The sequence below is a fragment of the Pan troglodytes genome, chromosome 5, assembly GCF_028858775.2.
Source record: "Pan troglodytes isolate AG18354 chromosome 5, NHGRI_mPanTro3-v2.0_pri, whole genome shotgun sequence".
Classification (NCBI taxonomy): Eukaryota; Metazoa; Chordata; class Mammalia; order Primates; family Hominidae; genus Pan; species Pan troglodytes.
The window spans coordinates 44,502,991-44,526,923 of record NC_072403.2 but is presented as its reverse complement, the minus strand read 5'-3'; the positions used below and the strand labels follow the sequence as shown (position 1 = coordinate 44,526,923).

At 42.3% G+C, this 23,933-nt stretch overlaps 1 protein-coding gene across 9 annotated transcripts in view; it reads left to right on the top strand.

Annotated features, from left to right (window-relative positions):
• Nucleotides 1-237: 237 nt before the first annotated feature.
• Nucleotides 238-23,933, top strand: part of BTBD9 (BTB domain containing 9) — a 476,623-nt gene continuing 452,927 nt past the window's right edge. For 5 of the 9 annotated variants that reach the window (XM_009451185.5, XM_054686797.2, XM_016955386.4 and 2 more), the window contains exon 1: nt 238-343. The gene's annotated coding sequence lies outside the window, so the exon portion shown is untranslated. Of the gene's footprint in view, nt 344-512; nt 864-23,933 lie in introns of those variants that run through there. The other 4 variants (XM_009451186.5, XM_054686799.2, XM_063812420.1 and 1 more) reach the window with 4 other exon arrangements.

Genomic DNA, 23,933 nt, shown 5'->3' with positions numbered 1-23,933 from the left:
CCCGGAGCCAGGTGCCGGCAGGGCAGCCACACCCTGGGGCCCCCTGTTTTGGAGGGGCAGAGGGTCGGGCCGATGCGAAAAAGCTGCCTTAGGCGACTTTCTGGGCCTGCATCCCCGGACCCAGCAGCCCGCTGTCGATCGGTTGCTAAGTGACGCCAGCGCGCAGTGGCGCGTGCGCGGCCACGGCGGAGTGCGTGAAAGCGGACGCGCGCCGCAGCAGCCGGGGCGGCGGCGAGGACGGCGGCCACGGCAGCGGCCAAGGGGGCGGTGGCGCAGAGGGGGGTGCGGAGCGGGCGGAAGAGGCGTCTGTGTCGCAGCCTGGTCTCAGAGGAACATCGCTGGGGTGAGTAGCCGGGTCCTTGCAGGGGAGGTGGGGCCTGGCCGCACCTGCTGCGCGGGCCCCGGGCGCGGGGACGCGCGCCCCCGCCGTATCCGCGCGCACCGCTCCCCCCCCCCGCCTTTTTTTCCGGGGGCGGGGGAGGAGCTGGGACGGGGCCTGACGAGGGTCATTTCTTGGGCCCGGGTGCTCTGGGAGAGCGGTAGCCGTCCCTTTCGCAGTCCACGAAGGTGTAGTGGGAAGTAGACGTCTCGGGGATTCGGGGTGGCTCTACCAGCCTCCCAAAGAGAGGAGTTCGAATCAGGGGCAGCCCAGGTTCCCTAGCAGTCTCGTATCCTGTCTGAGACGACGTTGCCTGGGACTGAGGAGGCGAAACCCGGGACCCCGGGGTGGGGGTTTGGAAAGTTTGGGACTGCTGGGGCCCTCATCTCCCCTGCCCTGGCCAGCCTCTGAGTAGGAGCTGGTTGTTATGGAGAGAGTTGTGAATCAGTGCCTGCGTGCGGCATCAGACACACCCACGACCTAGGTAGGGCGACCTGTCAGTATAGATCCGGGGCAGCCAACCTGTTGCCTAGAGTTTCTAACTTCACATGTATGTGCATGTGTTTCCTTGGCGTTTTAGTACATTGTTGTTACAGATTTTGAGACCAAGGTGCTGATAGGCATCCTCATTTCTTACTTCCTCATAGACTTAGTTATCTTGCTATATTTCCCAGAACCGTGTTGTGCTTTTGTCATTAGTAGATCCAAGGAAGTATGGAAGCATGTTTTGTTTGTTTTTCCTAAAGGCAGTACAGGCTGCTATTTTCTGGGCAGAAAATACGGATTCTGTTCACTGTGTAGGCTGGAAAGTGTTGATGATGGGAGAACCCAGTGTGTAAAGGTGTAGCTCATCCTCAGCCCTGTGCTGTCTTCTCAGTGCTCTGGACTCTATCATGGGTAGATGTATAGGGGTTGTGGTTACCATACTTGGGAGCGAGGAGTATTGGAGACAGGGAAGAAGCCAGTCTTTTCTTTCTGTTGATTAAGGCAATGTGTAGAACCAGTGAAAAGATAGGCTGTACTGAAATCTAATGTTTTGTGTAAGAGGATAGAGGAAAATAAGTTCAAGGTTCTCATTTAGGTCTAAAATTCTATGATTCTGTTTCATAACTGAGAATCTGTAAAGTATGTTACCTCTTGGAACCAGTAATAACCTTGCTTTGTAACACTTATTAAATTACTCGGAATTCAAAGTGTCTTCCTCCCTCCACTGTAATAGCTTTTAGGACAGGAGTCATCTGTGTTTTCCTCCTTGCCCTATGTCTAACACATAGGAAAAATGTGCTTGCCACAGAGTAGGCATGCAATGGATATTTGTTATATAGCACACTATGCTCAAGTGGTGTATCTATGTATAGAAAGCATTGAGTTCAGTCCATCAAGTACTTAATACATGTGCCTCCCTCTGCCCAGTATCATGATAGGTGTGGGAGGAGGATTATGGAGTGAAAAATGACATAGAAGACCTGTCTTTTTTTTTCCCTTTGAGAGCAGTAGTCTAGCTAGGAGATGTATAAAATAATTATAAAACCAAGTTAAGTAGCAGGTAACCAGTGCTGTTTGAGGACTATAAATGTGGTAGAAAATCAGAAAAGACAGGATGTGTAGGCTGAGTTAGGGAACTCTTTGAAAGAGGCAAGATTTGACTTGGTTTCTGAAAGAAGTTAAAATTTGTTAAGAAATAAACCAGGGGCTGAGAAAATAATAATGTGAATTTGGTTGTTGGAGGATATACCAAGACGACTTTTATGTCTGGTAACTGGAGCGGAACGTCTCTTATAGGGGAATACTGGAGAGACATGGCTTAGCAGGTTGGGAAGGCAAAGTGTTAAGGATTAAGGCGGGCTTATCAGCATCCCACTGTTAACAACATACAGCCTTCTTGTAAGGTGGGATAGAGGCTGTATTAATCAGAGTACAGTCTTTGACAAGAATAAGTGTTATCCTTACTTGAAAGTAAAGGATATTACGCTTGAACCAATATCAGGTTGTTAATATACTTTTGATTTCAATTACTAATTGGAATCGATGCCTCACTAATGTGCATGTATTTTAGGTAGTCAGTGGTGCATGTCTCATTATCTAAAATCTACCTGATGTACTTGGGCCATTGTATTGGAAATTTACTGAAATGATGTACCAGTAGTCATCCAGTCACACTCAGTGACATAGTTTTGCTTGGGATTATCTCTCTGAGGTTTGTCTTTACTGCTGATCCTGTAAAATATACAAATGTTAGTTGGGAAAGGAGTCTTTCTGATGAACGATGCTTAAAAATACTGACCAAAGAGATTTCAGAATAATTAAAGACCCTGCTGCTGAATATTGAACCCTTGGTCTTTATTTATAACATCTTCTGTTATGTGAAAATTCTTTTGAGTGGTGTGTAAACCTGAAGTTGAATTGCTAACCAAGATGTGTAAAGTTACAACTGCAAATGTTGCATTATTTAACAACTCAGCAGATACTTACTGGGTGCTGGCTATGGCGAGACACTTCGTTGGGTGCTGGGAAGACAAAGAAGTTAAGACACAGTATATCCTCAGCATACTAAGTGTTCGTCAGAAGAGATAAACCACTAACCATTATGTGCTGTGACAAATTAATCACTTTTGGAATGAATAATGTGCTGGGGGAGTAGAGCGCTTTGGCTGGAGAAAAAACTGATAGGGAACATGTTGAAAAGAAGGGGATGGAGCTTAGCTCTGAGGGTTAAATAAAATTTCGCCACATGTAGAGGGGGAAGAGAGCATTCCAGGGGCCAGCATAAGCAAAGTTGCTGAATATTAAAATTAAATGGCGCTTTTGGAAATATCTTGAGTTGTTTCTTGTGGGCAAGAGAGGGGAGAGGGCTGAACTCATCTCAAGAACCCGTTCCTGAGATAATGAACCCATTCCTGCTATAATGGCATGCATCCATTCATGAGGGCCTAATCACTTCTTATTGCATGGCGGAAGTGATGAGGCAGGAAGCTGTTTTTGGAGCCAAATTATGAGGGGGTCTTCTACTTCATCCTAAAAAGTCTAGACTCCTCCCATCCCTTGGCAGTGGAGAGCCATAGAGGTAGAATAATCAGAAAGTTGACAGTTCGTGTGCAGGTTGCATTAGAGTAGAGAGGCAGGGAGACTAGAGTGTAGGTGAGAAATGTTGGACAATGGGAATGGATAGATTTTGGAGACATTTTTAGATGTTAAAATCTCTACATTTATGACCAGCTAGAGGTAAGGGAGAGTGAGAAGTCAAAGATAATATGTCTAGTTTGAGCAACTGTTTGCTTATGATGACATTAAGTTAGAAATCACAGGAAGAGGAACAGGTTTGAAGTGGAGAGAAGAAATAATGGCAGTGTTAATTCTGAGGTTTCTGTGGGGAGTTTAAAAAGAGAGATCCACTAAGTAACTGGAAATGCTACTTCAGAGTTTATGAGATGGTTAGGGACAATTGTAATATAGATGTCCGCTGAGGCTGTGGGAGTAGCAACCTTCTAGGAGGTATGTTAGTATAGTAGTTAACTTAGTGGACTTTGGAGTTAGGAAGATGGCAGGTCAGATCTCTGTTATGCTGTTTATTGGTTGGCTGACCTTTGGCAAGTTATTTAACTTCTCTAAGCCTAGGCTTCTTATCTGAATTAAAGAATTGTGGAGATTATACATGTGCACAGTGATTAACACAAAGGTACTATGTGCACAGTGATTAACACAATGCCTGTCTTATAGATGCTTAATATAATAAATGGCAGCTGTTGCTGTTATTGTTAGTAGTAGTTATAGATGTAGAGATAGTAGGAGAGGCCCCAATGCCAGAAAAATGGAGAGTGAGAACTGGAAAAGGTGGTGAATGGAACTTTTGGACATTTAAATCAGTATTTAAACTTGGATCAGTTCTTGTCTTTGTTTTGTGCTGCTATTTCATATTTTATGTTTCATAATGGCAGCACAAAACAAACTAAGACAAGAACTGATCTAAGTTTAATTTATAAAGAACAGTCTGGTTAATTTATAAAGAACAGAAATTTATTTCCTGATAGTTCTGGAGGCTAGGAAGTCCCAGATCAGTGTGCCAGTATCTGGTGAGAGCCTTCTTGCTGTGTCATAACATGGCAGAAGGCATCACATGGGTAAGAGAGAGAGGGAAGGGGGCTGAACTGATCGTGTCAACCTATTCCCACTCTACTGGCATTAATTCATTCATGAGAAAAGAGTCTTCATGGCCTAATCACTAAAGATCCCACCACTCACTGCTGTTGCATTGGGGAATCAAGTCTCCTCTAACACATGGAGGACACATGCAAACCATAGTAGTTCTAAAATTTGAAAATGCATTAGGTAGAGCTGGAGATGGCCAGGTGTGGTGGCTCATGCCTGTAACTCCAGCACTTTGGGAGGCTGAGGTGGGTGGATCACTTGAGGTCAGGAGTTTGAGACTAGCCTGGCCAACATGGTGAAACCCTATCTCTACTAAAAATACAAAAATTAGCTGGGCGGGGTGGTGCACACCTGTAATCCCAGCTACTCAGGAGGTTGAGGCAAGAGAATTGCTTGAACCCAGGAGGTGGACATTGCAGTGAGCCGAGATTAGGCCACTGCACTCTGGCCTAGGTGACAGAGCGAGACTCCATCTCAAAAAAGAAAAAAAAAAAAAAAGAAATAGCTGGAGGCTTTGGTAAAGCACAGATTTCTGGGTCCCAACCCCATAGTTTCTGATTAAGTAGGTGTGGACTGGGGCTTGAAAAATTGCATTTTTGAACAAGTTTCCAGGTGGTGCTGATGGTGCTGTTAGAGGATAGATGAAAGAAAAGGAACCAGCACTAACAAAGTGGTTGAAGTGTATGGAGAACCAGGAGATAGTTTAGAGAAGAATAAGAATTTTAACAGCCTCCAGACTCTCTAGGTCTACCAGTCTGATTTCCAATTTCGTAGAGCTTATCTCATTCTTATTTTTGTTTTCTCCAGAATCTATTATAATGCCTGATACATAGCAATAACCTTTGAAGCTGCTTAATACTGTCCTGGTGCATGATGGCATGTACCTCACACACAGATTTCATTTATCCTCTTTTATCTCTGATGAGTCATGGGGAGGATACAATTTCTAATTTTACACACACACAAAATAACTACAGAAAATTTCTTTCATATATCTGGTGTGTAGCTATGTGCATTTGACTTTGTGTTAGATGCCCTCTCCCCCCTTTTTTTTTAAAAAAACAACAATCCAGTTTGCAAAATAATTTTTAATAATATGTGCCAGGATTCCAGTCTGTGTCCTGTATTAGGCACATTGAATCTTAAAAGGGAAGCAAATAATATATTCCCTGTTCCTGGGAAGTTTACAGATAAGATGGGTGAAATGAGCAAAACCCACAGGAAAGAAACAGGAAGAGGTATAATCACAGAAACATGGATGTAGAGAATCTGAATCTAAGGACATATTCCTTGCTTGCCAATATTCTTTGGGTTTTACATGTTTCATATACTGAAGACTTTTGGCATATAGCACACATGTTAGTCCTAGTGAGAGGAAGTTACAAGGGAGTTCCACTATATAAGGAAATAAAACAGTAGCTGTGCAAAATTATAAACACATTTGTAAAGCGAGTGAAATTGGAGTTAAATTGGAGCTTCGTGACTGACAGGTTAGCTACTCACTATTCTGCCTAGGTGCTTGTTCTCTCTCATTTATCTCCCAGCTAACATTCATTAAGCGTTTATAGTGTGCCAGAAATCATGTGAAGTGCTGGGCATAGAGAAAATGATAATTGCCTTGTGCACCTAAGTCTGGTTTTACTTGGGGAAATGAATGTGCACACATGTATGCATATTGGCAGGGTGAAGGAGCCTGACTTTTATAATCTTAAGATTATATTGAAGGAAGAGACATTGAGGACTTGAAGTTAAATTCATTCAGCCTTATGTATTCAAGGGGCCATGACGAGTATAGAGATGTATTTTTTTTTTTTTAGCAATCAAATTTGTAACTTGATAGAGGAGAAAGAACATATTTGGAGTAATAAAAAGAATACGATAAGTACTGTATAAATATTGATTAGAGACTAGGTACTCTGGCTTCTTAAGCAGCTAAGTGTTCAGTTTTAACAGCAACTCATAAGCTATTGTAATGTTTCAGAAATTATAACATGTCATAAGTCCACCTTAACCTCCTGGGCTGCCTTTGCATCTGAATATGAGACACAAAAATATTCTGGCAGTCTGTGTCCCTATTTTCTTGATTTGGGAAGTATACGCATAATGCATATAAGCAAGAGAGTAATTAAAAACAAGGTGCTATTTATCTAATGGCTACATTATGCAAGGCCCTTTCTATATACTGTTTCATCCTTGTAATGACAACCTTGTCAATTTGACATTATCTCCATTTTACTAATAAGGTAACTGAGTTCCAGAATGGGAACTGTTTGTCTGTAGCTTGTGGCCAGTGAGAAGTGGGACTGGGCTCCAGTACAGACCCAGGTGTGGACTCTGCAGCCTATATTCTTTTTACTTCATGCCAATTCCTTATGTCACCATGGGTCTTCAGCATGTTAATATCTTGATGTAGAAATGCAGTCTCATTTCTGCTGTTTTAGGAAAAGTTACTGGAGGAAGTTAGAATTTTAGTAACTGCCTAAATGTTTGAAGACAATTTGATAATATAGTTAGGGATGGAAGGGAATGGGGGCTGGACAATTAATGGCTCCAATGCTGATTGTCCTATGAAGACATGCTGTATTTGACCCCAGTTATTTTTTAGTTGACTCACAGGAGATCTTACATGAATATTCAGATTTCCCACTTTTTATTTATTTTTATTTTTTTCAAATAGAGACAGGGTCTGGCTCTCTTGCCCAGACTAGAGTATAGTGGTGTGATCCTAGCTCACTATAACCTCAACCTCCTGGGCTCAAGCAATTCTCCCTTCTCAGGCTTCTGAGTAGCTGGGATGACAGGTGCATGCCACCATGCCTGGCTAATTTATTTTTGTTTCTATATAGACAGGGTCTCACTGTTTGCCTAGGCTGTTCTTGAACTCCTGGGCTCAAGGGATCCTCCAACTTTGGCCTCCTAGAGTACTGGGATTACAGGTGTGAGTCACTGCACCCAGCCCCACTTCTTTATGTATAGGTGCCAAGTTTTCTAGAGGAAGAACTGTACTTTTTCAAGTACAGTTCAAGTTTACATTTTTCAAGTTTACATTTTAGTAAAGTCAACTCTTTTAAAAAATCCCTTAAAACTTCACCCCAAACAATGTTTACCTGAGATTTCCCAGCTAATCTCCCTTCTCTGCACATTACTTATTTCCTCCACTTAGGTGTTTATTTTTAAACCTATTTACAAAATTAATACATTCTATTTATGGTTCAGTGTAGTTATTCTGACTTGCAAGGTTTTCATTCCTTGCAGTTTGACTAAGTCACTCTTTGGTCCTATTTTATACATTCCTGGAAATATAGACTGTAACTATCTTTGTAAATGATAGTTAATTTCAGTTAATTTTACAAGAAATATTTCTATAAATTTATAATTCTGCAAATGGAATAACTGTTAAATCAAATTCTATGTTATCTATTGCTATGTAACAAATTATCCCAAAATTTAGCTGCTTAAGACAACAAACTTTTTTTTTTGAGATGGAGTTTTGCTCTTGTTGCCCAGGCTGGAGTGCAATGGCGCGATCTCGGCTCACAGCAACCTCCGCCCCCTGGGTTCAAGTCATTCTCCTGCCTCAGCCTCTGGAGTAGCTGGGATTACAGGCATGCGCCACCACGCCAGGCTAATTTTGTATTTTTAGTAGAGGTGGGGTTTCTCCATGTAGGTCAGGCTGGTCTCAAACTCCGGACCTCAGATGATCTGCCCGCCTTAGCCTCCCAAAGTGCTGGGATTACAGGCGTGAGCCACCGTGCCCAGCCAACAACAAACATTTTTTAATCTTATGATTTCTGTGGGTCAGGAATTCAGAACCAGCTTAGCTGGGTAGTTCTGGCTGAGTCACTGATGAGTTGCAATCAAGGTTTTGACCATTGCTATAGCAGTCATCTGAAGGCTTGACGGGCTGGGGCTGGGGCTGGGGCTGGGGCTGGGGCTGGAGGATCTGCTTCTGAGATGGTACACTCACATGGCTGTTGACAGGAGGCCTCAGTTCCTTGCTGGCTGTTGGTAGGGGACCTCAGAAATTTCATAGGGTTGCATGAGTATCCTTATAACATGTCAGCTAGCTAGCTTCATCCAGAGCAAGTGATGCAAGAGAGAGCAAGGAGGAAACCATGTGCCTTTTATGTCCTGTTTTGAATATAACACTGTTACTCCTTCTATATTTGATTTGTTATAACATGGCACTAAGTCTAGCCTATACTCAGGGAGGAAGGCAGTTAGGTTCCACCTTTTTTGAGGGGAGAGTCAAATAATTTGTGGGCATATTTCCAAACAACCATCAATCCTTTTTCCTGTGAAGCCATTTCTTCAGTTGATGTTGATTGTCTCTGTTTTAGCACATGCAATAATTTTTCTGACTTGTATATTCATGGTATTTTCTGGAAATGCTCTGAAGAAAAGGTAGTGGTTTTTAAATTTTAAGGAAAGTTTTCACAAATTACAGATTTGTTGTGGATTCCTTGAAGTTTTATATCCATCACATTAGCTTTAGTACTAATGCAGCCAGAATGTTTTCATTTTTATCCTATTCTATTCTATACATTTATTCTTATACAATTGTATTCATATTTAATGGTTTTAAATTAATCTAAAATAGAACCAAACATTTCTAGGTAAGGTAATTCACTTTCCAAACTTTTAGAAGAAAAATGCTTGCTCAACCACTGTCTGAAGGCACGTGTTTCAATTTCCATATGGTACAGTGACATTGGGCTGCATGGCTTAGATGAGTCTGCTAATTTATAATCCAGTCCTTTGGGTACTTTACTAACTTTTATCCTCAAGTAAGGTCCTAAGTAGATCCATTTTATTTCAAGTCTCATTCTTTAGAAGGTGTATGTAGGACATAATTGGCTTAGGCAACCTTTTCAGAACATATTGCAGTTAGGTTTATATTTTGGCACTTCATGTCAGATGTTAACTTTCACTATCCTGACCCCTAACAAGTATAAATTACCTGCTTAACTCTTTTATTCTAGTTTTTAATTTTAATCTAATTTTAGACATACAGGAAAATTGCAGGAATAGTACAAAGAATTCTTTTATAACCTTCACCACATCTCCCAAATGTTAACATTTTACCACATTTGTTTTATCCTTCTCTCTCTCCTTTTGCCCCACTGAACTGTTGAAGAGAAAGTTGCAGATATAATACCCAATCCTTCAATGTGCATTTCCTAAAAACAAGGATATTCTCTTATTAACTGTTTTATAATCATTAAATACTATCGTTGTAGCTAACCTATAGGCTTTATTCATATTTCATCAATTATCCCAATTGACTTATCAATGAATACCCTTTAGAGCAACAAAAACAATAAAAATCCAACACACAAGAACAAAGTGAAACAAAACAAAAAACCAGCCATGTGGTGCATTCAGTTTTTCTTTTTTTCTTTTGGTCTCCTTTTTTTTTTTTTGAGACGGAATTTCACTCTTGTTGCCCAGGAGTGCGGTGGCACCATCTCGGCTCACTGCAACCTCTGTCTTCCGGGAGCCATTCTCCTGCCTCAGCCTCCCAAGTAGCTGGGATTACAGGCAAGCACCACCATGCCTGGCTAATTTTGTATTTTTAGTAGAGACGGGGTTTTCACCATGTTGGCCAGGCTGGTCTCAAACTCTTGACCTCAGGTGATCCGCCCACCTTGGCCTCCCAAAGTGTTGGTATTACAGGCATGAGCCACCACGCCTGGCCTGGTCTCCTTTAATCTAGAATAGTGCCTCAATCTTGTCTTTATAACACTGACATTATATAAGGGTTTAGGCCAGTTTTGTTTTTATTTATTTATTTCTTTTTTTGAGATGGAGTTTCATTCTTATTGCCCAGGCTGGAGTGCAATGGTGTGATTTCAGCTCACTGTAACCTCCACATCCTGGGTTCAAGCGATTCTCCTGCCTCAGCCTCCCTAGTAGCTGGGATTACAGGCACATGCCATCACACCCAGCTAATTTTTGTATTTTTAGTAGAGACAGGGTTTCACCACATTGGCCAGGCTGGTCTAGAACTCTTGACCTCGTGATCCTCCTGCCTCGGCCTCCCAAAGTGCTGGGATTACAGGCATGAGCCACCGTGCCCGGCCTATTTACTTTTTTAATAGTATGTCTCTCACTTGAGGTTTATCTGGTTATGATTAGATCCACATTATGCAGTTTTGGCGGTAATATAGATGTGATGTATTTTTCTCAGTGCTTCATTTGAAGATGCTAATGTTGATTTGTTCTATTATTGGTGATGTTAATTTTGATCACTTAGTTAAGATGGATTCTGCCTGGTTTCTCCACTGTAAAGTTTCTGCCTTTCCTTTGTAAATGGTATCTTCTGGGAGATACTTTGAGAGGATGTAAATATCCTGTTACTCCTCAAACTTTCACCGACTAGTTTTAGGCTCCATTGATGACTATTTGCTGAATCCATTATTGTCATGATTGTTGCCAAATGAAGATTTCCTAATTCCATCACTCCTTTTACATTTATTAGTTGACTTGCCCCCATTAATTAACTAGTTAATTAATATCTCAGTGATCTCATGGATTCTTATGTTATTCAATGGGTTTAATTTTTTACTATCATTGTTTTTGTTTTTTTTTAAACTCATATTGTTCCGTATTTGACCAGCCTTTTCAAGCTGGGTCTGTGTCTGTCTGTCATGTCCCCTTGATTCTTTGATCACTTTCTTATTTTCTGGCACAACAAGAGAGACCAGGTTTATCTCATATTTTCCCTACCCCTTCCCTGGAATCAGCTATTTCTCCAAGGAACACTTGGTAGAAAATTATATTTAGAAACAAGATCTCAGTGCTAGGTGTGCTCACAGCTACTGAGGTATCATTGCTTCTAGGCCCTCTTAGCAAATAGATGTTATGGGTTGCATGTGTGTGTGTGTGTGTGTATTCCATACCTTTCTATATTTTTGTATATCTATATTAAAAACCATGGGTTCATACTGACACCTTCAGTTTCAATGTATGTGTATTCCACACATTTCTATATTTTTGTATATTAACCATAAGTTCATACTGACACCTCCAGTTTCAACCCTACACTGCGGAGTTTATTCTACCCATTCCCCTTTTCGTGTTTGTAACGCCTTTGTTCAACAGTAAGAACCTGACTCCCTTTATTGACAACATATTTACTTATTTGTATACTCTTAATGTACCCAGAAAGTAGGTTCAAAATTGTTAGCCCATACCTTTGTGAAAAAGAAACCCACTAACTAGAGGTTAGCATTTTAACAAATGTTAGCGTGGGGACCTGTAGTCCAAATACTGTATTCAGAGTTATAGGAGTTAGTACTTCTCTTCTCCCTTGCTTTCTTCTGTGTGGTTATGTTATTCATTTGAAATACAGTTTGGTTCATTTGATTCTGTTTATGTTTCATGTTAGGTGCCCCTCTCTCTATTTTTGATTTTATTTATTGCCCTTTTTTGAGTATGTGAAATGTTAACATGGTTCCAAAAGTTGAAGTTATTCTCAGAGGAGTGTCACTCCCATGTCTTCTGTCCCTTCTACTTTGTTCCTACCCACTCCCAGGTAGATAATCTGCTTATCAATAAAAAAGTTATGACCCTTTTTGCGCATGCCTCACAAATACACCTTACTTTAGGATATATGGAATAGAATTGCTTAGTCATATGATAGGCAGAGCTTCAATTTTAGTAAATAGTAGGAAACTGTTTTCTAAGGTGGTTAAACCAGTTAAAATTTTCTAGTTATTATTGATCCTTTTTAGTAACAGCATGAGCCTCACTCCTGTCAAGCCTGCTAATACTCATGCTGCAGTTTTTAGTTAGTACCTTGCTAAAGTCCTGGAGATGAAAGTCAGCCTAATAAATCTTTGTAACATCTCATTGAGCGACTCATTTGTTAAAAAAAAATCACTTTTTAAGGAGGTAATTTATAAAAATGGTACAAAATTTTAAAATATGAAAGCATTTACAGTGGAAATTAAGTCGCTCTCCCATCCTGACCCCACAGACATCCAGTTCCCCCTCTTTGAAACAGCTTACCATTGGTTCACTGCCAACACCGGTGCTGTTCTCGTGTTTGGGGATGCAGGGGTGAACAAAATAGGCCAAGATCTGCCTTAATGGAGTGTCCATTCTACTGGGGGAGATTGAAAATAATAAAGTTTCTTGCATATCTATTCAGAAATATGCTGTGTATATGTGGCATATTCTAATGTTTATTCTTAAGCCCATATGTATTGTACTGCATCTTGCTTTTCTCTCATTATATCTTGGAGGCTGTTCCATATCAGTACCTTAATGCCTACAGAGTACCATGTCATGGATTTCTTAATACAAGCTTGTCCAAAAATGAGCTAATTTGGATTATGAGAATTTAATTTTACTAGTTTTATAAGACAGCCCTAATCTGGCTTATCAGCACCTCATTTCATGAGTGCCACCTTTATTTTCTGACCTGCATCATAAGCACCACTGTGAAGCCATCTTTGCCGTGGTGTAATTGGTGGGTTGGTGAAGTTCTCTCAGATACTTCATTTGCTGCTTTAAAGTGGTAATAATCTTGTGTGCATTTGCATAGTTTTCATTGATTTCTTTGCTCTCTTTACTGGTCTGTCACCCCTAGATTGAAAGTTTAATTACCTAAACATTAAAATATGTATACTTTACTGAAGTAATTGTGTGCCTTTTATTTCAGTGGTAATTAAATTCTTTTGATGTGGAGAAATCACCAAATGAGTTTTTTAAGGAAGGTTAATTCTCCCAAGGCGGGATGACTGTGTTCTACTATTTCTCTAGCTCTTTGTGGTCAGTGCTTCTTTAGGGCCTTCATTTAATTCCTCACTTGTTTACCAGTGATTGAGAAACTTCTAAAATCACTCACACCTTTTGTTTTAGGCTTGATTGCAGCAAAGAGCATGTAGTCACTAAGTGGAGTGGTGAGTAGGCCCCGCTATTTCTAACTTATTCCATATAAATAGTTAAATTCATGTAAGTTGAATTCGAGTATGGTGTGGCTCCTTTATGATAAGAATTGACCTAATTCAGGTGGAGCTGGGAAGGAGATGCCCAGGCAGCTTCTCTTTCGTCCATGCAAACATGTGTTGACCTCTTGCTAGGTAATATTAGGTGCTCTGGGTCCAAATGAGAATCGTTTGTGGTTCCTGCCCACAAAAAAACTTGTAGTCTAGTAGGAGACGGTTAATGGGTACAAACAAACAAACAAACAAACAACAAAGAATGAATAAGACTTAGTATTTGAAAACACAACAAGGTGACTATAGCCAATAATAATTTAATCGTACATTTAAAAAATAACTAAAAAGAGTATAATTGGATTGTTTGTAACACAAAGGATAAATGCTTGAGGGAATGGATACCCCATTTTCCATGATGTGATTATTATGCATTGCACGCTGGTATCAAAACATCTCATGTACCCCATAAATGTATATACCTACTATGTACCCACAAAAATTAAATAATAAAATTTTTTTTAAGTATGTGTGGAGCACAAGGTTGAACAGTTGGCTGTAAACTGCATACTCTCAACTCTGGGGACATTGGCTTGGGCTCAGTCCAACAAATTGAAAGTCCTTGAAACTTTTGGGGAGTATAGACTTAACTTATGAGAGTTGGGGTTAGGTGATTCCTCTGTAGCCTTCAGGTGACTCCTGTTCCTGAATGGAGTGTAATTTGTTGTCAATGCAATATACATGTCAGAAAGAAAATGTGAGAAGGAAAATGATAGTATGAAATGACTGTTACATGTGAAGCACTGTACTATGTCCTTCATGTGTTTTATTTTATCCTCATAGTTACCCTGTGGGGGCAGCGACCATTTTCTAAATGAGAAAGTTGAGATGCTGTATCTCTCCTTATTCTATCTCAGGTTCTGCCTTTGAATGTTGTGACTTTGAACAAGTCCCTCAGTTTTCTCATCTGTAAAAAGTCATAGTTATGATGCTTGAATTCTTTTCAGCTCTATGTTCTAGGAATCTGTGAATATTTACTAATTGTGTTCTTATTTGGGCAGGAAAGAAGGCTATTCAGGGAATTACTCCCTCTTAGCAAATTAATAACTTAATAGTAACACTGTCAGGTTGTCCAGACCAAATAATTTATTTTCCCATCACAAAGTGAGTACCCATTATGTACGTGGCCTTAGAAGGCTACTGTAAAATAAATCAAGTAAATAGGCTTGGTGACAGGCTCTCCATCAATTGTTACTAGCCCTGGGCACATGGGCAAATAGCTACCTGCAAGATTATGTGATGATTTTAAAGTGTGTTATAGGTTAAGTGCTAAGTATTTTTATTAATTTAGGAAGTACTTTGGCATGTGGCCTTTAAAATTACATTATTATATTATCATAAATCTTGACTAAGGCAACAAAACATGTTTACTATGGCCAACTTCACAGATGGGGTGAAACGGTGAAATATTTTATAGCATGTATAATGAGCTACTAGATGATGATGATTTTCTCTTCACATCTGAAAAATGTGAGTTGGGAAATGAATTAGAAGCTTTAAAGGTCTACTTAATTGTGAGAATTAATTTCAAGAAATAGTGTCATGTACCCAGTGAGTACTTAATAATTGAGGAGGAGAAGGACAAAAGGGAAATTATGAAGCTTTCAAACCTAAGTCCATTTTGGAAAAAGGTTAGAATAAAAATATAATACTAATGTAACTATGAAAACTGCCTTACAACATGATACAAAAAGAGACAAAATTAGCAAATATTAGACATTTTAAGATTAACTATTCTCCTAAATTGGAGTCCATGTATTCTAGGTACACTAATTCTTAAACCAGTTCTTATTAGACATGGAATCTCCCCTCATAGGACATGATGAAAATTTATAGGAGTATCTTTGTCTTCTAATGTAATTTTATGAGATAAATATTATTTCATTATAAATTATTTTATTTTGTTTCTGTCTTACAGTGTTTTTTTTTTTTTCTGGATGGGGGGTAGGATTTTGTGTACCATTTTGTGTACCATTCTGTTGCATAATGTATTTTTATTTTTGTTTTTATTTTTTTACTATGCTTGATTTTAGCCAAAAGGCTGAGAAGCAATATTTAATTTTTTTAAAGATAGGAGTCTCACTCTGTTGCCCAGGTGGGTCTCAAACTCTTGGGCTCAAGCAATCCTCCTGTGTCCAGAGTTGGTTCCTGCCAGTGGGTTTGTGGTCTCTCTGACTTCAAGAATGAAGCCGCGGACCTTCGCGGTGAGTGTTAAAGCTCTTAAAGATGGCACAGACCCAAAGAGTGAGTGGTAGCACGGTTTATTGTGAAGAGCGAAAGGACAAAGCTTCCACAGTGTGGAAGGGGACCCGAGCAGGTTGCAGCTGCTGGCTGGGGTGGCCAGCTTTTATTCGCTTATTGTCCCTTCCCATGTTCCATTTCTGTCCTATCAGAGTTCACTTTTTTCAGTCCTCCCCGCAATTGGCTACTTTTAGAATCCTGCTAATTTGCGCGTTTTACAGAGCTAATTGGTGCGTTTTACAGAGTGCTGATTGGTGCGTTTTACAATCCTCTTGTAAGACAGGAAACTTCTGCAAGTCCCCACTCAACCCAGGAAGTGTAGCTGGCCTCACCTCTCAATCCCCCCTCTAAACAGGACACCCAAACTGCCGTTGGGAACTGGGTGATGACTGCTCTAGCTACTTCCTGCTGGATAGGGCAAAGAAGGGGCCCTGCAGTTGTAGTATCCTCCCAAGGGGAACTCTCTAGGCCAGTCAGAGGGCCAGTGGGTCAGTCCAGGGGTCCTTGGTAGAAGTTGTGACTTGAGCTCATTTGGGGTTCCATTTGTAAGACCATCTGTAGCTTGATGGCCTCAATCCTGGAGGAAACAAATTTGACAAGGAGTTTAAAAATACAGGGCCCAAAGGCAAGTAATAGCAAGATGACTGTCATGGGACCTAGAAAGGGGAGAAGCCATGTCACCCAACTCTAGAGGTTGGTATAGGAATTTGAGAGGCGTTGTCTGATTTCAGAAGCCTTTTCCTGTAAATGCCAGGTAGCGTCTTGTACTTTCCCGACTGGTTAGTGTAAAAACAACACTCTTCCCCTAAGAAGGTGCAGAGTTCTCCTTTCTCAGCAGTGAGGAGGTCTAGGCCTCAGTGGTTTTGGAGAGTCACTCCTGTCAAATGGTCTATTTGGGATTGTAGAGTAAGGATAGATTTTGTTATTTTTTTGCAAACTGTCTGAAAAATCCTTTGAGAGTGTGTAGGTAGTAGGATAATGAAGTAGATAAACTAGCTATTACGGTTCCTGTAGCAGTGGCCATTCCTAACCCTATAAGTAGGGGTATTAGTTGTATGGCCCTGTGCTGACAGACTTGAGCTTTGAGGGGCACTGATAGAGTCTAATTTCCTGGGGCAATGTCAATGTTGGGACTTAGGAAGACTAAGGTGCAGGTGCCTGTCCAGTTGGTGGGGAGGCAGATATAGGTTGACATTCCACATAAGAAGAATATGTCTTAGCTGGGTAGACAGAACTGGTTGTATATGTTAAAAAGGTGTGTGAGTTTGTTGTTTTCATTTTCCCATGCTCTTAGAGTACTTGCCAAGGTAGCCCCGGTGAGTGGCTGGAAAGGGGTGTTGGGAGCAAACTGAGTGGCTCCCTGTGTTCTATTTTCCCATTGGAGAAAAAACTGTTTTGTATCTACTAGGAACCATTCAAGAGAGTAATTGAAAGACGGGATGAGAAGGCATTCATTAGTGGTGGGGGTGCTGCTGCAGGGATTGCAGGGATGAATGGTCATGCAGGGAGTATGTTTGCCATTACAAAACCCAGACTGTGAAGCAGGGCGACAAGCCATCTGAATGGAGCTGTTTGGGTAACTGGGAAGTTACTATGATCAGTTGGGGCTTGAAGTTGTAGGGTGTAATTACACTGATGGGATAGTAGGTGCCCCAGGGGCAGGCCTGATAACAGGTTGCATTGGATGCATAAAGGGGCTTGGAAAGTTAACACGGTGTTCGTGGTTACAGGGCCATGTATAGGCTTTTCATTGCTTGTGTAATAGGTGAGGTTGGAAATGTAAGAGCATAAAAGCTGGATTGCACATCCTATTAGGGTATTTTTGGTCCTATCAGAGATGGGGCCTGAGGATTGTGGCCTCCAGGTGCAGTGAAGATAATATTGTATCCCTAGTGCCCTGGAAATTCCCTAAGTTACTGTGGCTTTAAAAGCCAGACGATTGTCACTTTGTAAGCTTTGGAGAAGCCCAAATCTAGGAATTATGTCATGAATTAGGACTTTAACCACTTCCTGAGCCTTCTCTGTCTTGCAGGGGAAGGCTTCTATCCAATTTGTAAAGTTATCAAGACAGACTAACATAGTATTGAAATCCCCTTGACTTAGGCATATGGGAGAAGTCTAACTGCCAGTGCTCTCTGGGATAGTGCCCTATTCTTTGTTGCCCCAGAGGGGCCTTACGACGGACCGAGGGATTATCCTTTGGCACACCTCACAGGCTTTGACTACTTGTCAGATGGTCCGGAGGAGATTTGGCCTTGTAAATAGGGATTTGGCCATTTGATGAGTGTTCTTAATACCCATATGAAAAGTTTGGTGGAGGGACTTAAGTATTTTCCACTGGCTGGCTTCGGGTATGAGTACCTTCCCCTCTAATATCGTTAACCACCCCAAGGGGAGAAAACTATGCCCCTGTGAAAGTCCCCATTCTGTTTTGGTCAGGGAATACTGGGGCTTAATCTCTTGGACAGGGTTGTTCCATACCAAGGGTCCTTCCATAGGTATTTCTATTGGGAGGTTCTGCCTGGCAGCAATTTTGGCCTCAGCATCTGCCCGACGGTTTCCTTCTGCCTTTTCTCTTCACCTTTTTGATGGCTTTGGCAGGGTAAGACTGCCACCTCCTTGGGTTTTTGTACAGCATGCAGTAACTCCATGATTTCCTTGTGGTATTTATTGGGGGTTCCCCCAGATGTTAGGAACTCCCTTTCTTTCCATATTGCAGCATGGGCATGTAGGATTAGATAAGCATACTTGCTATCTGTGTTCACATTTATTCTTTTTTTCTTTCTCAGTTCTAAGGCTTGGGTAAGCACCACTAGTTCTGCTAACTGGGTGCTGGTCCCTGGGGGAAGGGGCTTGCTTTCAGGTACTGTTACATCACTAACTATGGCATAACCTGCCCTTCGTATCCCATTCTCCACAAATGAACTTCCATCGGTATATAGGTTAAGGTCAGGATTAGCTAAGGGGACTTCCAAGAGTTCCTCTCAGGCGGCATAAGTCTGGGCTACAATTTGTTGGCAGTCATGCTTGATTGGTTCCCCATCCTCTGGGAGAAAAGTAGCAGGGTTGAGGGCCGCACATGTGCGTATTTGAAGCACTGGTCCCTCAAGGAGTAGCCCCTGATATCTAAGCAGGTGGTTGTCTGATAGCCATAAATTTCCTTTGGCACCTAGTATGCCATTTACATCATGAGTAGTCCAGACAGTGAGATCCTTTCCTTGTACTATTTTGATAGGCTCTGATATTAAGATGGCCACCGCTACAGCTACCTGTAAACAGTGAGGCCAGCTCTTTGCTACTACATCAATTTCCTTAGGTATGTCACTGGTTGTGGGGTTGTCCCGTGAGTCTGAGTAAGGATTCCAAGAGCTATTCCTGCTCTCTCTCTGGCGTATAAAGAGAAGTTTTGTCCTGGGGGAAGGCTTAAGTCTAGAGCTTGTACTAGGGCCTGCTTTAAGGTTTTGAAGGCTGTTTCTGCCTCTCGTTCCCTTTCTACTAGATGACTATTTGCCCTCTGGGTCTCCTTGATTAGAGTATAGAGTGGCCTGGCCATCTCACTGTATCCAGGGATCCATAGTTGGCAAAAGTCGGTGATCCCAAGGAACCCCCGCAACTGTTTTAATGTCTTAGGGCGAGGACAAGCCAGTATAGGCTGTATTCGTTCTTTGCTGAGGGCCCTGGTTCCTCTGGCTAAGCTTAGGCCTAGATATTTGACTTGATGTAGGCAGAGCTGGGACTTCGGTTTAGATGCTGTGTACCCTTGATTAGCTAGAAGGTTCAGGAGATCTAGAGTAGCCTGCTGGCATGAGGCTTCCAAACTGGTAGCCAAAAGTAAATCATCCACATACTGAAGGACCAGAGTGCCTGGACTTGAGAAGTGGCCTAGATCTTGGGCCAATATCTGACCAAACAGATGAGGGCTATCCCTAAACCCTTGAGGGAAAACTGTCCACATAAGTTGGGACGTGTGGTCTGTGGGATCCTCAAAGGCAAAGAGAAACTGGCAGACAGAGTGCAGGGGAATGCAGAAGAAGGCATCCTTCAGGTCCAAAACAGTGAACCATTCCACTTCCTCTGGTATTTGAGAGAGCAGGATATAGGAGTTAGGTACAACTGAATGTAGAGGAATTACTGCCTCATTGATGAATCTAAGATCTTGCACTAGTCTCCACTGACCTTTTGGTTTTTGTACTCCTAGAATTCGGGTATTGCAGGGACTGCTGCATTTTCTTACTAACCCTTGAACTTTTAAATATCTGACAATATCCTGTAATCCTTCATGAGCTTCAGGCCTTAAGGGATATTGCCTTTGATAAGGAAAAGTGGTGGGGTCTTTTAGCCTGATTTGGACTGGGCAGGCATTTTTTGCCCTTCCAATGCCCGGATTTCAGGGTTGATTCCCTCCTCAAGTAGGGGGCAACAAATGGGCAACTTGTTCCCCATATTCATATAGATAATAGCTCCAGCTTTGGCTAATATGTCCCTCCCTAATAAGGGTGTGGGACTTTCAGGCATAACAAGAAAGGCATATGAAAAGAGCAAAGTCTCCCAATTACAACTGAGGAGGTGGGAGAAATACCTGGTTACAAGGCTGTCCCAGGATTCCTCAGATGGTAATGTACCTTGGGGACAGCCATCCAGGGCAGATTAACACTGAGAAAGCTGTGCCAGTGTCCAGGAGACAGTCAATTTCCTGGCCCTCAATGATTAAACTTACCCGGGGCTCAGTAAGTGTGATGACATGAGCTGGTGCTTTCCCCAGTCACCCTCAGTCCTGTTGACGGATTATCTGGTTGGGGGCTTCTGGCCCAGAGAACCTTTGTCCTCTGGGGCAGTGTGCCTTCCAGTGATTGCCTCAGCATAGTGGACATGGTCCAGGGGGTGACTTGTTTCTCTTTGGACAATCTTTTTTAAACTGTCCTTGCAAACCACACTGATAACAAGCCATACGGGGTTATTGGCCTGCTTCGTTTTCTGTCCTCTCTGAACCACCAAGGCTTGTTTGTCTGAGGGCCATGACTAAGGCTGTGGCCTTTCTCTTATTTTGCTTTTCCTTTTTGGCCTGTTCCTCTTGGTCCCTATTATAGAACACCAAGGTTGCCAGGTTTAATAATGCCTCCAAATTTTGCTTAGGGCCCAGGGCTAGCTTTTGGGAGCTTTCTCCTGATATCTGTGGCTGACTGGGTAATAAACTTATCTTTTAGGATCAATTGATCCTTGAGGGAGTCGGGTGACAGAGGAGTATATTTTCTTAAGTCTTCCCATAGCCACTCAAGGAAGGTGGTAGGATTTTCTTCCTTTCCCTGAGTTATGGTGGACATCATTGAATAATTCATGGGCTTTTTCGTAATTCTCCTTAGTCCTTCTAGAACACAGGTCAACAGATGTTTGTGACTCCAGTCCCCATGATCTGAGTCTAGGTCCCAGTGGGGATCCATACTGGGGACGGCTTGCTGACTGGTAGGGAAATTGTCCCTTTCTCCGGCTATCATTCTGTCATTTACTTGACTAAGTTACCAGGCATCTCCAAACTCTTGGGCTGCAGCTAAAGCCACATTCTTTTCATTAAAGGCCGAGGTTTGATCTAACAGTAGCATGACATCTCCCTAAGTGAGGCTGAAGGTTTGCCCTAGACCCTGTAGGACATCTATATACCTATCAGGATCATCTGAAAACTTCCCCAGGTCTACTCTGATCTGCTTTAAATCAGAGAGAGAAAAGGGGACATGTACCTGGGTTGGGCCAAATTCCCCTCCCCCTACAGCTTGAAGGGGACATAACCGATAGCCTGGGGGGTTTTGTGGTCCCTTGGTGATTTCTTTGCCTGTTTCTTTGCCTTTCTGGGTGGGGGAGATTAGAGGAGGCTCATCATTATAGGAAGGGGAGCTGTGGGGAGGCTAGGATATGGAGGTAAGCTGAGAGGTCCTCCTGTGGAATGTAAATTGCAAGCTTTGCATAGTTGTGGATTATACTTCAATGAAAAGAAAGCTTGGACATAAGGTATTTCACTCCATTTGCCTTCCCTCTTACAGAAAAGGTCAAGCTGCCGGATAGTATTGTAATTTATACTTCCCTCAGGTGGCCATTTTTCCCCATCAGGGAGAGAATATTGGGCCCAGGCCGTAGTGCAGAAAAAAATAAGCTGCTGCTTTTTCAGGTTTTGCGGGTCAAATTGGTCCCAGTGGCTTAGGATGCATTTCAAGGGTGAGCTTATTGATACCTGAGTGTTTCCCATCTGAAAGGAAAAAACGTCCATGGTTTTGGTCTGTATTTTTCCCCATCCAAGAACCCACAATGGTCCCTGGACCCTGCTGTTTGGAATAGTTGCGCTCACTGAAGCAGCAGTGGAAACACTTGTTTTCCTCCTAGACCACAAAGAGGACTGAGGAAGGTCAGATTTAGTGGCTCGTACCACCACATTCTCAAAAACCTGCACCCTTGCCTTTCCTCTTAGACCACAAAGAGGACCGAGAAAGGTTGGATTTAGTAGCCCTTACCGATGCATCCTCAAAAACCTGTTAGTTAGAGTCCTAAGTGTTTTCTCCTGTTGGTGCTAGGACCTTACCCTTGTCCTATGAAGATGATATGCCTCAAAATGGAGTGGAGGGCCATACACTGAAGGAGGGAAGGGATTTCCAGCATTGGAAGAGTGACGTCTTTTGTCCTCACTTCTCATCATTTGAATAGGAAGGATATCCCCCCAATTTTGGAGTCTGTAATTTCTGAGGCTCTCCATATCCTGGCTTTGGGAATGGCCTTTGTTAGTCCTGCTAGTCTGAGGAGGCATCCTAAAATTCCAGATAGTACCCCCTATGACGGGGCTTTGGGCAAAAATTATGTCTTTCTGATTGGTGAGCCTGGGTGCCTAAAGAAGGGAACAGAGTCCCGAAATTTATGTTACAAATTATCCTTATAGGAGAAACTAGAAGAGCATCGGGGACAGGGAGTGGTTTTGAGAAGCAGGACTAGCCTTGGAGAAGAGAGGTGGGAGGAACTTCTCTGAGAGGCATTGGGACCCAGGAGGCAAGGGTCAGGATAGATAGAATAGATGGGCGAGTCTCGCTTGGGTGATGTAACCTTGAGAGTTCTGCTCATGGCTGCAGGGTCAACCAACTTTTTGTTGGGACCCTGGAGCTGAATGGCTTTCCTCTCTGTTGACCCTCGGCTCAGCCCGGAAGTGCAGGAAAAGCAGAAGCTGGTTCCAGGCAAAGCAACGCTCCCGACTCCAAAGAGGCAAGGGTTGTTAGACAGCCCTTTCCCAGAAAGCCTGACACCCGTGTCTTTAGTCTGGTGGCCGCACTAGTCACTTTTAACTGGCTGATAGGTGCCCAGTGTTTAGCCCCTGAATTCTAAGGAAAAATAGGACAGAATAGCAAGCGAAAGGGGTCCGATGGTACTCACCGCATAGCGATAGCCTGGACAAGTCCCCAAGATGTGTCCGGAGTTTGTTCCTGCTGGTGGGTTCCTGGTCTCACTGACTTCAAGAATGAAGCTGCGGACCTTTGTGGTGTTACAGCTCTTAAAGATGGCACAGACCCAAAGAATGAGCGGTAGCAAGGTTTATTGTGAAGAGCAAAAGGACAAAGCTTCCGCAGTGTGGAAGAGGACCTGAGCGGGTTGCCGCTGCTGGCTGAGGTGGCCAGCTTTTATTCCCTTATTGTCCCCTCCCATGTTTCGTTTCTGTCCTATCAAAGTGCGCTCTTTTCAATCCTCCCCGCGATTGGCTACTTTTAGAATCTTGCTGATTCGTGCATTTTACAGAGCACTGATTGGTGCAATTTACAATCCTCTTGTAAGACAGGAAAGTTCCCCAAGTCCCCATCCGACCCAGGAAGTCCAGCTGGCCTCACCTCCCACTCCCACCTCAACTTTCCGAGTAGCTGGGACTATTAGACATGTGCCTGGCTTGCTAATACATTAAAAAAAAGTGTTTAGTAGGTTATATATCTCTGAATTTTATTTCAGAATAGTAGGGCGTTGTAATAAAATATTTGTTATAAAAAGTAGGCGTTGGGTCTGATAGTATTGATGGCCATTATATAAGTAAAAGTCCAAGCATGGCACAACTGGCTTCTCTGCTCAGGGTCTTACTATGCTGAAATCAAAGTGTCAGCAGGGCTATAATCTCATCTGAGGCTCAGGGTCCTCTATTAAGCTCAGTG